Raw genomic sequence first — 13,238 nt, 5'->3', positions numbered from 1 at the left:
TTATTTATTTTAGAGACAGGCTCTTGCTCTGTTGCCCAAGCTAGAGTGCAATGGCACGATCATAACTCACTGTAACCTTGAGCTCTTGGGCTCAAGTGATCCTCCCACTTCAGCCTCCTGAGTAGCTGGGACTATAGGAATGTGCAGCTAATTTCTTTTTTTTTTAGAGATGTGATCTTGCTATATTGCCCAGGCTGGTCTCAAACTCCTGGTCTGAAGCGATCCTCCTGGTCCTGCCTCCTAAAGCACTGGGATTACAGGCACAAGGCATTGTACCCAGTCAATGCCACTTTAAAATGGGAGTTTGGTATGGACTCAAATGTCTGGGGACAAGACTGCCCCCACTGGGGACTCCTTTACTGCAAAGAAACCTCCTCTCCCCCTCCACAGCCCCACATGCAGGTCCGGTAGGAGTCTCCAAATCCCATCTGTCTGCCTGTGCTGCAGTTGCCTTGCTTTACCTGCAGAGTTTGGCAACCGGTAGCAATGTCTTGAACCCCTGGAGTGTCAGGTGAGGAGAGGCCAGCACTGTGGTACAATGGAAGGAGGGGACAGGAGGCAACCACTTGGCTTCTCGCCCCAGTTCTGCCACTTACAAACCATGTTACCTGTGACAAGTCAACATTTGGGAGCTTCCACTTCCTCACCTGTTAAAGGAAGTCGAGGCAGTAGTTATTAGTTGCCTGTATGTATGTATCTTGTTGGGATATTGATAATATCATATAACACTGAAAAGGCTAATGTGAAAGTGCTTTAAGTAAGAAAGGGGAAAGTTTTTGTTTTGTTTGCTACTTTATAGCACACAGCCTGGCCCATAGCACAGTGGGGGGTGTTCAGTAAAAGGTTTGTTGAATGAACAAATGTGAACTCAAAAATCTTGCTCCCCTGGGAGTGGAGAGGGAAGTGAGGTAAGGAAGGTGCACACAGGGGGGCCTCACAGGTGGAGGAGATATTGTATTACGAGGCTGAAGGGGGCTACAGGCTACATGCTTTCTAGTTCCTCTCTGTGTTTGTGTGTTGAATATTTTTTGTATGTATTCAACGTATAATGAAAGCATTTTTAAAAAATTAATGAACAAACAAGTAGACAGAAAAAACCCCTGTGAAGTACCTTCCTAAAGGAAGCTATTATTAGTGTGAGTACAGCTTTTGCTCTGCCATTAAAACAGTTCTAAGTGATCTCACTTAATTCACAAAGGTTCTGTGTTCAGGCCAAACGTTGCTGAAAGGTGGAAGAATTCATGGAGAGAAGGTTATACCAGAAACCAAGATCTGCTTTTTAAAAGGGAACATGCACGCTCATCTTTTGGCTTGAATTCACTGCCTTTCACTTATGTGTGATCCCTCTGTGCTGAGTCAGCATGGGGTTCAGGTAAGCCGTGGTTCTTTGCTTGTGCAGTGGCCTCTGCCTCGCTTCTCCTTGCGAGTCTTACTCATCCTTCAAGACCTATCCCAGGTGTCATCCTTTCCGGGAGGTTTCTCTGAACCACCTCACTGGATTAAAAAGCATTGTACTGCCTCAGCATGTCTATGGCAGTGGATCTCCATTGGGGGTGGGTGACCTTGTTTCACTGGGGACATTTGGCAATGTCTGGAGACAATTTTGATTGTCATGACTGGGGGTGGGGATGGAATGTGTACCACTGGCATCTAGTGGGTAGAGGCCAGGGATGGTGCTAAACATCTTACAGTGCACAGCACAGCCATCCCCACAATAAACTCTCTGATCCAAAATGTCATTAGCACTACTGTTGAGAAGCCCTGCTTGATGGTATGAAGTTATCTCTTTGAATCTCAGTAAGGACCCATATCAACCTGGGAAGACCCAAGGCTGATTCAGCCTTTTGTCCCCAGCACCCAGTACACTGCTATTAACCACACACACAGATACACATGTGAATATGTATATATAAACTATGTATATCGATATTGGGTGGGGTTTTTTTTGAGACAGGATCTTACTCTATCACCCTGGCTGGTGTGCACTGTTGTGATCATAGCTCACCACAACCTCCACTTCACCAGGCTCATATGATCCTCTTATCTTTAGCCTCCTACAGGCACGTACCACCACACCTGGCTAATTTCTTTTTTTTTTTTTTTTGAGACGGAGTCTTGCTCTGTCGCCCAGGCTGGAGTGCAGTGGCCGGATCTCAGCTCACTGCAAGCTCCGCCTCCCGGGTTCACGCCATTCTCCTGCCTCAGCCTCCTGAGTAGCTGGGACTACAGGCGCCCGCCACCTCACCTGGCTAGTTTTTTTGTATTTTTTAGTAGAGACGGGGTTTCACCATGTTAGCCAGGATGGTCTCGATCTCCTGACCTCGTGATCCGCCCGTCTTGGCCTCCCAAAGTGCTGGGATTACAGGCTTGAGCCACCGCGCCCGGCCACACCTGGCTAATTTCTGTATTTTTTGTAGAGACAGGTTTTTGTCATGTTACCGAGGCTGGTCTCAAACTCCTGGACTCAAGCAATCTGCCTGCCTCAACTTCTGAAAATGCTGGGATTACAGGCTTCAGCCACTGTACTTGGCCTTTTTTGTTTGTTTGTTTGTTTTTTCTTTTGAGACAAGGTCTCGCTCTGTCACCCAAGCTGGAGTGCAGTGGCACGATCACGGGGCTCACTGCAGCCTTAACATCCCTGGTTCAAGCAATCTTCCCACCTCAGCCCTTCTGAGTAGCTGGGACTTCAGGCAAGCTCCACCGTGCCAGGCCAGTTTTTTAAATTTTTTGTAGAGATTGGGTCTCACTATGTTGCCTAGGCTGGCCTGGAACTCCTGGCTTCAAGTGATCCACCCACCTGGGCCTCCCAATATGCTGAGATTACCGACATGAACCACTGTGCTGGCCTGTGTTGTTTTTTTCATTCATTCATTCCTCTATTCCGTGTAAAGTGCAGTACTTAGCTGGAGATGCACAGAACTAAGGTTCCTGCTCTCAGGAAGCTTGGCAATCAAATGGAGGAAAAGTTCACGTCAACACCCAGTTATTCACAAGACAGGTTGAAACAGGGCCCTAATAGAGGATAGGCAGAGTGCTCTGGGAGACCTGATTATTAGGTTGAACCAAAGTAAGTTGCTGACATGCTACCTTTTTAACTGGAAAAAACAGCAATTTTGTATGGTTCACCCCAAAATGTGGTTTAACCTACATGCTTTGGACTGGGTTGAGGGTGACAATCAGACTTCACAGAGGAGACACAGGAAATGTTTCCAGTCTTGACTTCTCCACTGCATGGTCCTTCCCTGAACGCAAGACCATGTATTTTCTTCCCCAACATCACACTTCCTGGGAGAGTGTCTTGCATTTATAAGGCCTTAGTAATTTTTTTGTTGACTAGGGTTCAGGTAACTATTGGTACTGCAAGTTGGTTTTTATGATTGTGACTGCACTTTTACCCCCAGAAACTCTGAAGAACAGTGTTACACAGGGACAAAATTTGTAGTGTTTTCCTAGTGTCAACAGGTACAAGAAAACACAGTCCCCTAATACCACCCAAAGCCACAGCCTGTCAGGGGAACCATCGTGGAAACTGTCAGGAGCTAAAGGTCCGGGGCATAGCTGGTGGCCATCTGGGAGGTCAGCTGCTCCTGGCGGTGTCAGGCAGCCCCATGCACACCTGGCCATGAGCCTTGGCCACTTACTCACCTTGTGTTCGGCAGCAGGTGGTGGAAGATAAACAGCTCAGAGCTGGACTCAGAACTTGGCAGAGTCCTGCTTTCAACTATGTACAGCCAGAAAACTCTGGAAAACTGAACTGTTTATTAGGGTCAAACTTTGGTAAGTCTGATAAAGTCTGGCTCCAGGTGTCAATCTAGTCTCTTGAAAGAATTGCCCAGAAGCTCATTGCTGACGGCTGGATGTTACCAGTGGCATACAGCCTCTGCTTGTGGGTGGAATTCGGCAGTTCGGACACCGCCTCACGGCTTCTGATGCAAGCCTGGGCAGGAGCTAGAGCTAGGGGCTTGCAGCCAAGGAGGAGATAAGCCCAGGGGAACCCTGCAGGCTGTCCAACCATCTGCCAGCTGGACTCGCTCCAGGTCACTGGTGACCCCTGCCATGACACTGGACACCAGTAGCAAAAAAGCCTGCAATCCAGTATGCTTCTCCTTTCCTTTCTACAGGTCTCCTAGAGAGTGGAGCTAGCTCCCATCCTTCCAAATGCAGCAATGACATTAAGGACATTTGTTCACATGGATCACAGTTGGTGTTGGAAAGTTGTCCTACGTGGACATTGCTGTCAGAGCCATGGACTAAAATACTCAGTTCTGGCCTAAATAAAGCAAGCTCTCAGTGTCAAAGACTTTTTTTTTTGAGATAGAGTCTTGCTCTGTTGCCCAGGCTGGAATGTAATGGTGTGATCTCAGCTTACTGCAACCTCCGCCTCCCATATTCAAGCAATTCTCCCACCTCAGCCTCCTGAGTAGCTGGGATTACAGGTGCACGCCACCACACCTGCTAATTTTTGTATTACTAGCAGAGGCAGGGTTTTACCATGTTGGCCAGGCTGGTCTCCAACTCTTGGCTTCAAGTGATCCACCCGCCTCAGCCTCCCAAAGTGCTGGGATTACAGGTGTGAACCGTAGTGCCTGGCCTTTTTGAGGATTGTTATACGTAAAAGAAAATTCAGACCATGGGCATAACATTCCTTTAGCTGTTTTGCAAAGACATGTTTTTTTGCTTTAATATGGGTCCACTGGGAAAAGGTTTGTGGAAATCTGAGCAGCTGATGTTTGTGCACTCAAATTCTTTGGGATCTATCTGTGAGACTTGGTGAGGCAATACGGCTTCCACCATTTCCCCAGGGAAAAGGTTATTCAAGGTTACTGAACTCATGAAGCCATGTGGATTTCCAGCATGTGTTATTATAATCTCACTATCCTTCCGATTTTAAAATGCTGTAACTCTGTAACTTTTTTCTGTGGTCATCCCTTCCCCAAGGTATCCACCTTCCAGTTTGTCCTATGGAGCATGCTCTTGGCAGAGTTTGGCATTATTTCTTATCGGGGGTTTTATTTTTGTAAAATTGTGTTAAATCACTAATAAGGAAGACTTTGTTTAATTTGTATTTTTGGAGGAAAAGAAATATTTTTTGGTATAACCATCATAAATCTTACCAGCTCGTGAGTGGAGCTTCATTTCCAGAGACTGTATGTTAAAGTCACCAATATTTCAAGAGATTCTAGAGGCTATGATGTTTGTTGAATGACTGAGTTTTCCAGCATCATTTCTATCTTTCATCATATGCTACTACTATCATAACAATAATTATATAAGTTATAAAGAGTCTAAACCCATAGTTGGGTAAATGAAATCAAATACCCTTCATTTTTTGTAAGGTTTTCCAACGTGAGCAATGTCTCACAGGTAAAGAAACAACACAAAATTAAGGCAATTACTTTATTTTGAACAAAGAAGTGGCACAATAATTTAGGGAGAAATAACTGTCTTCTATCTGGTTAGTTATCTACTGTTGTACCTTCTTTTTTTTTAAATTTTTGAGACAAAGTCTAGCTCTTGTCACCCAGGCTGGAGTGCAATGGTGCGATCTTGGCTCACTGCAACCGCCGCCTCCTGGGTTTAAGCAATTCTCCTGCCTCACCCTCCCGAGTAGCTGGGATTACAGGTGCCTGCCACAACACCCGGCTCATTTTTGTATTTTTAGTAGAGAGAGGGCTTCACCATGTTGGCCAGGCTGGTCTCGAACTCCTGACCTCAGGTGATCTGCCTGCCTTGGCCTTCCAAAGTGCTGGGATTACAGGCATAAGCCACTGAGCCCAGTGCACCTTCTTATAAAGTCAGCACCACATCATCTCTAGAATGAGCATCTAACTGCTCATTAGGAGATGAAACTTTCATTCTGGTTTGAGATGAATGCATGGACTCACATGGGGCTACAGAACCACTAGTCTTGACTGAGTTAGAGAAAATGAAGGTAACATGTTTATATTTCCAAGTTGCTTCCATTGTAAAAATAAGTTTTATATCTCCTTTTGTTAGAAAATATTCTGGTCAAATAATCTTGCAAAGGGAAGATAACCTAGCCTCAAGTCTATCATATAAAAGCAAAGAGACAATGATTGATTTTCTGCTCAGTTACCATGTTTAGGACTTTTACAGGGCACATGTTAATTCCCAGGGAACACTGCTATGATGTTTGTGCCAGAAATTTCCTGTATTCTCCCCAGGCATCAAAAAGGTCACCTGTACACAGTCCACACTGGGTCTCCCACAGACAGCCACATGGCCTTCATATAGATCTTTTCCTCCAGAAGAAGTGATAAATTCCTGTGGGGAGAGTTATGATGTCTCCTTACTCCAGAAAGATCCCCATCCATTTATACGCTTTTATCTCTCACATCAAAGTGCCTGCTGCAGGAGGTGTGGTGGCTCGGCTCACCTTGTAATTCCAGCTACCTGGGAGACTAAGGTGATCCCTTGAGGCCAGGAGTTACAGACCAGCTTGAGCAACATAGGGAGGCCTTGTCTCTAAAATGAAAAAAAAAAAGGCATGGGCAGCGGGGTGGGTGGGGAAGAAAAAGAAAACAAATGTAGCGGAACTCATCATTCAAGTGCAAATACCCCTCATAAAACATCTTAATCTTTTCTTCATAATTTGATAGTTTATCTTTGCACATGGTTGTTATGTCCATCCGGGAGTAGTTTCTCTCCTTTCGTATTGTTCTAATTCTGAATCATTCTGATATTGGTTAGCATCCAGCTTCTAGTAGCGCACCCGAGGCAGCACGGGTGCTTCAGACCCATGAGCAGAGGAACGCAGGCAGCTGTCATCGGGGGCTCATCCACATATCAGGACTGGCCATGGCCTCAGACGCCCTGGCAGAGCAGGCCCAGCAAGCAGACGGCGGCTGCTGGAGAGGGGAGGGGTCGTGGTGGTCCAATCTGAAGGTCGGCAAGCTCTCTAAGAAACACTTAAAAAAAAATCTAATTCAGCTATACTAGAGGCTACTGGGACTCCTATATGATCAAGCCCATAGTTTGTTGCAATTAGTATTTAAAGCTTTTTCTCCAAAGGTCACAGGGATCTTTGCAGCAGCTTCCTGGAGGTGGTTCATACCAACTCCCTAGAGTCAACATGTGCCTCTCTTCCCAAGTCTGTGCTCAGAGACCAGGTATTGATAGTTTGAAATCAGCCCCAGTGGAGTATTTACACCAGAGAAATTGCAAATGCCACAAATCAGGATTTTTTTTTTTCCTGGAGATGCTGGGTTTTTAAACATTTGCTGCCAATCCACCATATTTGAAATAATTGTCTCAAATATCACATAATAGTAGGTTATGTACCCTATGTCATGATATGTTTTTAAAAACTAACTAGTGCTTACCGGGCTCAGTGGCTCATGCCTATTATCCCAGCACTTTGGGAGGCCGAGGTGGGCGGATCACGAGGTCAGGAGATCAAGACCATCGTGGCTAACATGGTGAAACCCCGTCTCTACTAAAAATACAAAAAATAAATTAGCTGGACGTGGTGGCAGGCACCTATAGTCCCAGCTACTCAGGAGACTGAGGCAGGAGAATGGCGTGAACCCGGGGGGACGGAGCTTGCAGTGAGCCGAGATAGTGCCACTGCACTCCAGCCTGGGCAACAGGGTGAGACTCTGTCTCAAAAAAAAGAAAAAGAAAAAGAAAACTAACTAGTGACTGGTCGTGGTGGCTCATGCCTGTAATCCCAGCACTTTGGGAGGCCAAGGCAGGCAGATCACTTAAGGTCAAGAGTTTGGGACCAGCCTGGCCAACATGGTGAAACCCTGTCTCTACTAAAAATTCCAAAAATTAGCCGGACATGGTGGCGCACGCCTGTAATCCCAGCTACTCAGAGGCTGAGACAGGAGAATCGCTTGAATCTGGGAGGTGGAGGTTTCACTGAGCCGAGATTGCGCCACTGCCCTCCAGCCTGGGTGACAGAGTAAGACCCCATCTCAAAGAAATTAAAAAATAAAAATAAAACATAACTAGTTTTAAATAGAAAAGCCATACATGCAACATGTATGTTGGATAGAGTACGGTATAAACTTTTGTTTAAAAGGGACCTAAAAATATAGTGGTTTAAATAAAATAGAAGTTTCTTTTTCTCCCAGGTAAAGGTCCCAAGTTAGACTTCCCAGAATCATGAAGGCAACTCGATTTTCCTCAATATATTGCTTCTGTCTGTGGGTCTAAGGTGGCTGCTCCAGCTCCCATCATCATGTCTGCATCCCAGTGATCCAGAAGGGGAAAATGACAAGGGCAAACTTTATCTATTCCTTTGAAAGGCATGGCCCAGAGATTATACATATCCTTTCTTCTCTCATTCTACTGTCTAGAACTTAGTTACATGGCCTAGTACAAGGGAAGCTGGGAAGCATAATCTTTAGTCTGGCTCCCCCAGGCCCAGCTAAAACCCAGGATTTCTATAATTAAAGGAAGAAAGAGAGAGTGGATATTGGTGGCTAACTAGCAGTTGTGGTCCCTATAGTGTAAAAATTCAAGTGATATGACAGATTGGACAGAGAGCTGGCATCCCTCCCCCAACTCTGGCTTCTAGTCTTCCTCCCTAAAGGGAGTTTCCAGAGTTTCTGTGGCTGTAATAGCATATGTGTATATGTTCTCTCTTGGGAGGCCACGTAGCCCCAAAGATTAAAATGTGGACTTAGATGTCAGAATGCCCTGGGTGTTGATCCCACCTCCATGGGTGACTAGCTGTGTGAACATGGGCAATATACTTAGCCTCTGTGCTGTAGATCTCCATATGTAAAATGGAGATGACAATAGTACCTACCTTTCTGGGTTCTCATGAAGATGAAATGTGATCATATATAAGTAAACACTCATATAGGGGCTGTTATAATTCTACTTGTATCAGTTTAATAGTATGGAATGTTTATTTATTTAAAAATAACAACATTGATTTTATGCACCTCAGCTTTAGGGTCCTCTTGGCTCTGTTGCTCAGAAGTGATCAGTTCTCATCACAGAGGAAACAGATGGGTTCTGGAGTTAGAAAACCTGGATTTGAACTAGTATTTGAATTTGAACTAGTATTTGAACTAGTATTTGAATTAATTTGAACTCGTATTTGAATTAATCATTCCAACTCTCTGAGTCTGCGTTTCTCAATTTATAAAATAGAAAAAATAATATTATCTCCCAGAGCTGTAATGAGGATCTAACAAGACCATGTAGGTGGAAATGTGTCATAACTATTAAATTGCTGTTCCATATCAAATCTGAGAATAACCACATTGGGAAGCATTTTAGAGGTCATTTGGTCCAACTAGTTACAGGGTGGAGGCAATAGGATGGGCTTCTTGCAATGAAACTGACCCAGTGGTCCCATAGACAGTTTGTTTTTGTTTTTTTGTTTTTGTTTTTTTGTTGTTGTTGTTTGATAAATATAGAAATTAACCCTTCTGGTCTTAAAGCTTGATGCTTACATTGGTTTTATCTGAGTTCCTTCACTCAGCACAGGACCCCCAGGCCTCTCAAAAAATATCGCAGAACTGAAACTCACAAGATCACCAAGGAGACGCCAGGCCCCTCATTCATCATGATTGCTTCCTTACTCCTACTGAGTACCTGTTTTCCCATATCTTGTTACATTTCTTTCCTGCTGTATAAAACCCTAGTTTTAGTGGATCAAGGAGTTGGATTTGAGACTGATCTCCCATCTCCTCACCTGTAGCACCCGATTAAAACCTTCCTTGGCAATAATCGTTGTCTCTGTGATTGGCTTTCTGTGCAGCAAGCATCAGGACCTAGACCAAACCCCTAGTGTTTTGCTAACAGCAGCACCTGCACTGCACAGAGGCAGGTTGCCGGCAGTCATCTGTACAGATGACTCAAGAATTCACATTGATTTGGTTATTTTCTGTCTCCCTCACTGCCACCTCTCCAGGCCAGGCCAAGCAAACACCCATCCACACGCGAAGTACTGGAATGACCTCTTAAATGATCTTCCTTTTTAAAATTTTGTCCTTTAATCAGCCCATTCTCCACACAACTGTCACTCATCTTTTAAACAAAGCAAAACAAAAGGTCTGATGCTGTGTGACTTCTCTGCTTTCAAACATTTAATGGACTTCCATTTTCAATAATATGATGGGGTAGGCTTCAGACAAACCCTCCATTGTACAATACATACTCAGAATCTTAAAGGTATCAATGACTTGGTAGGATAATAAAGAGTTGTCTGATAGGTTCAAATCCAAGTAAAACTGGGAAGCCAGAAAGGTAAACAGAGGATGGGAGCCACTTTTTTTCCTGAGGAGATTTGCCATAACTGGTGAACTCTGTAATGCACAGTATTGTCCGGGAGTGATATTCAAAATGACATCAACAAAGTGAAGCCTAGACCAGATCTAGCCTCTAGACTGCAAGTAGGTTAGGGGGGAAATGTGGATGATGGTTGGTGTTCCCTAAACTCCAAGTTTGTGTTTATTACCATTGCACTCTTGATACTGACTCTCAGAGATTTCCCTAAACCCTTGGCTCTATGCCTACCACTTAAGGAGGTTTCTTCTATACAGGTGAGAGAGTTACATTACAGAGAATTACAGAGTCTTTATCTTCTAAATGTTTTTTAATTCTCTGGCTTTCTTTTCCCTTCCATGGTTTCTGAGTCATTTCTCTGTTGTTAGGCAAGGTGCCCAACACTTCATAGCTCATAATTCCTCTTCACTTTTCAGGAAGTGACTAGACTTTTCAAATCCAGTCTTAGGGCACAGCCTTCTGCTGGCAGAGCTCCCTCACTGGGCCTTTGGAGCTGCACGGAGGCAGAGATGCAGGATATCCAGGTAGACAGAACTTCTTGACTGAAGGGCTCCAGACTTAAAATGGGGAGTATCCGTGTTTCAGTATCTCTGCACCCTAGCTTAGTAGAGAGTGTGGACAAAATGGAAGGACAAAAATCCAAGAAGGAAACAGTGAAGATCTGAGAATCAAAATAGTGCAGTGTAGACATTAAGAATCTGGACGTTAGGATAAAAGAGATCTAAGACTAAATCCTGGCTCTGCCACTTTAAAATGGTGTGATCTTTGCCAAATTATTTAAGCCTCAATTCTTCCATCTGTAAGCTAGCAATACTATGAGGTTGAACCATAGGAAATGGCTTTTATGTAATTATTTTCAAATTATTACCAAATATTTTCAACTTCATAAGGGCACAACCTGATAAGTTGGTACCTACCTCATACAGTTGCTGAGAATGAAAGATAATTTATTAAAAAGGGCATAGCAGGCCAGGAGTGGTGGCACGCATCTGTAGTCCCAGCTACTCAGGAGGCTGAGGTGGGAGGATTGCTTGAGCCCAGGAATTCTAGGCCAGCCTGCGTAACATAGAGAGGTCCTATCTCTCTCTCTTTTTTTTTGAGATGGAGTCTAGCTCTGTCGCTCTGGCTGGAGTGCAGTGGCACCATCTCTGCTCACTGTAAGCTCTGTCTCCAAGGTTCATGCCATTCTCCTGTCTCAGCCTCCAAAGTAGCTGGGACTACAGGCACCTGTGACCACGCCCAGCTAATGTTTTGTATTTTTAGTAGAGACGGGGTCTCACTGTGTTAGCCAGGATGGTCTTGATTTCCTGACCTCATGATCCACCCACCTCGGCCTCTCAAAGTGCTGAGATTACAGGCGTGAGCCACCGCACCCGGCCAAGAGAGCCTGTCTCTAAATATAGAGAGAGAGAGGAAAACAAAGGGCCTAGGACAATTTTTGTTGTTGTTGTTGTTGTTGTTGTTATTGTTGTTGTTGTTGTTTTGAGACAGTCTCACTGTGTCACCCAGGCTGGAGTGCAGTGGCGCAACCTTGGCTGCAACCTCCGCCTCCCCAGTTCAAGCAATTCATGTGCCTCAGCCTCCTGAGTAGCTGGGATTACAGGCGTGAACCACCACTCCCTGCTAATTTTTGTCTCTTTAGTAGACATGGGGTTTCACTACGTTGGCCAGACTGGTCTTGAACTCCTGTCCTCAAGTGATCCGCCCGCCCTGGCCTCCTGAAGTGCTGGGATTACAGGCCACCACGCCTGGCCTCCTAGGACAATTTTTAAGGAGTATTTGAGTAGAGAACTGAAGGAAGTATGTGAACAAGCCAGGCAGAAGGCATGGGGAGCGCAAAGTCTCCAAGGCAGCAGCATGCTTGACAGTGTTCCAGGGACAGCAAGGAGACCATTGTGGCTGGACCTGTGAGGGAGTGGGTAGGACTAGACCACACAGGGCCATGTGGGCCTGTGTGTGTGTGTGTGTGTGTGTGTGTGTTTGTGTGACTCAATGATGAAAACAAGAGCTAGTGTTTATTGTGAAGGATATTCTGAACGCTTATGCAGCATACAGTAAGTGCTCAATAAACAAAAGTTCAAGAAGCCGAAGATGTAGATGGTCTGTAGGTGAATGAGACACAGAGAAGAAGGAGCAGACTCTAAATAACAGAGCTAGGCAGCACGAAGTGGGACTTGCTAGGGGAAGAGCTGTGGATTGTGCTCCCAGATGCTATAAAGAAGGACTCTTGGTCCAGGGTCCAGAATAAAGGGCTGTCTCATGGTGCTTGGCTCATCACGCACTGAGGACAGGCCAGGAGGTTATTCATGGGTGACTAAAGCTGGTAAATTTAGCATCTTTAGCCATTAGGCACACAGAGTCTGGACTCAGCCCTACCAGTTACTTGTTCTGTGACATTGGGCAGGCTACTTAACCACTCTGAGCCTTAGTTTCCACTTTTGTAAAATAAGAGTAATAATGCTACCTGCCCCTTCTGGAGCTGCATGAGGATTAAAAGAGATAACTCGAGTAGAGCACATTGTAACAGTCAGTAATTGTTATCATTCCTGGATGCCTCGAGCCCATTAACTACTACTTATGTTCAGGGACTTGTGTGAGGACCAAAGGCTACGTCAGAAGAAACCTGACAAGCGTCTCCAGGGCCCAAGAAAACCTGGATAGGAAACTGCAGGCCTTCAGGACAGGCTGCAAGTCAAGCACTGGGATTAGGAGAGAGAAAGGAGTTGTGAGAAGTGCTTGGAGAGAAATGTAGACTTTATTGCAAACTAGGATTTGATTTTTTGGATCATGAGTTAATGAGGAAGAGCAAATCTCCCCTGGCTTGAGGGAGAATGTAAGGGGAAGGGGGTGATATGTGCAGAAACATCCTGTGCTCCATGCCCTGTGTACGCCGCTCATTTAAACCTGGCTAAGGGTCTTCTCGCCCACGTAAGAAAACTCAGGCAAAGAGGCAGAGCCAGAAGTTGGAA

At 45.0% G+C, this 13,238-nt stretch overlaps 1 long non-coding RNA gene across 1 annotated transcript in view; it reads left to right on the top strand.

The window, feature by feature from the left end:
- The window catches only part of LOC108520212 (uncharacterized), a 20,773-nt gene extending 16,578 nt beyond the window's left edge, over positions 1-4,195 (top strand). Inside the window, exons 3-4 of the long non-coding RNA XR_001882858.1 lie at positions 1,199-1,372; positions 4,122-4,195. This is a non-coding gene — a long non-coding RNA (uncharacterized LOC108520212). The remainder of the gene's footprint in view (positions 1-1,198; positions 1,373-4,121) is intronic.
- The last annotated feature ends 9,043 nt before the right edge of the window (positions 4,196-13,238 follow it).

This window comes from Rhinopithecus bieti, unplaced genomic scaffold (assembly GCF_001698545.2).
Source record: "Rhinopithecus bieti isolate Rb0 unplaced genomic scaffold, ASM169854v2 scaffold_47952, whole genome shotgun sequence".
Taxonomy (NCBI): Eukaryota; Metazoa; Chordata; class Mammalia; order Primates; family Cercopithecidae; genus Rhinopithecus; species Rhinopithecus bieti.
Note: the sequence above shows the minus strand (reverse complement) of the source record. Positions and strands in the feature narration are given on the sequence as shown.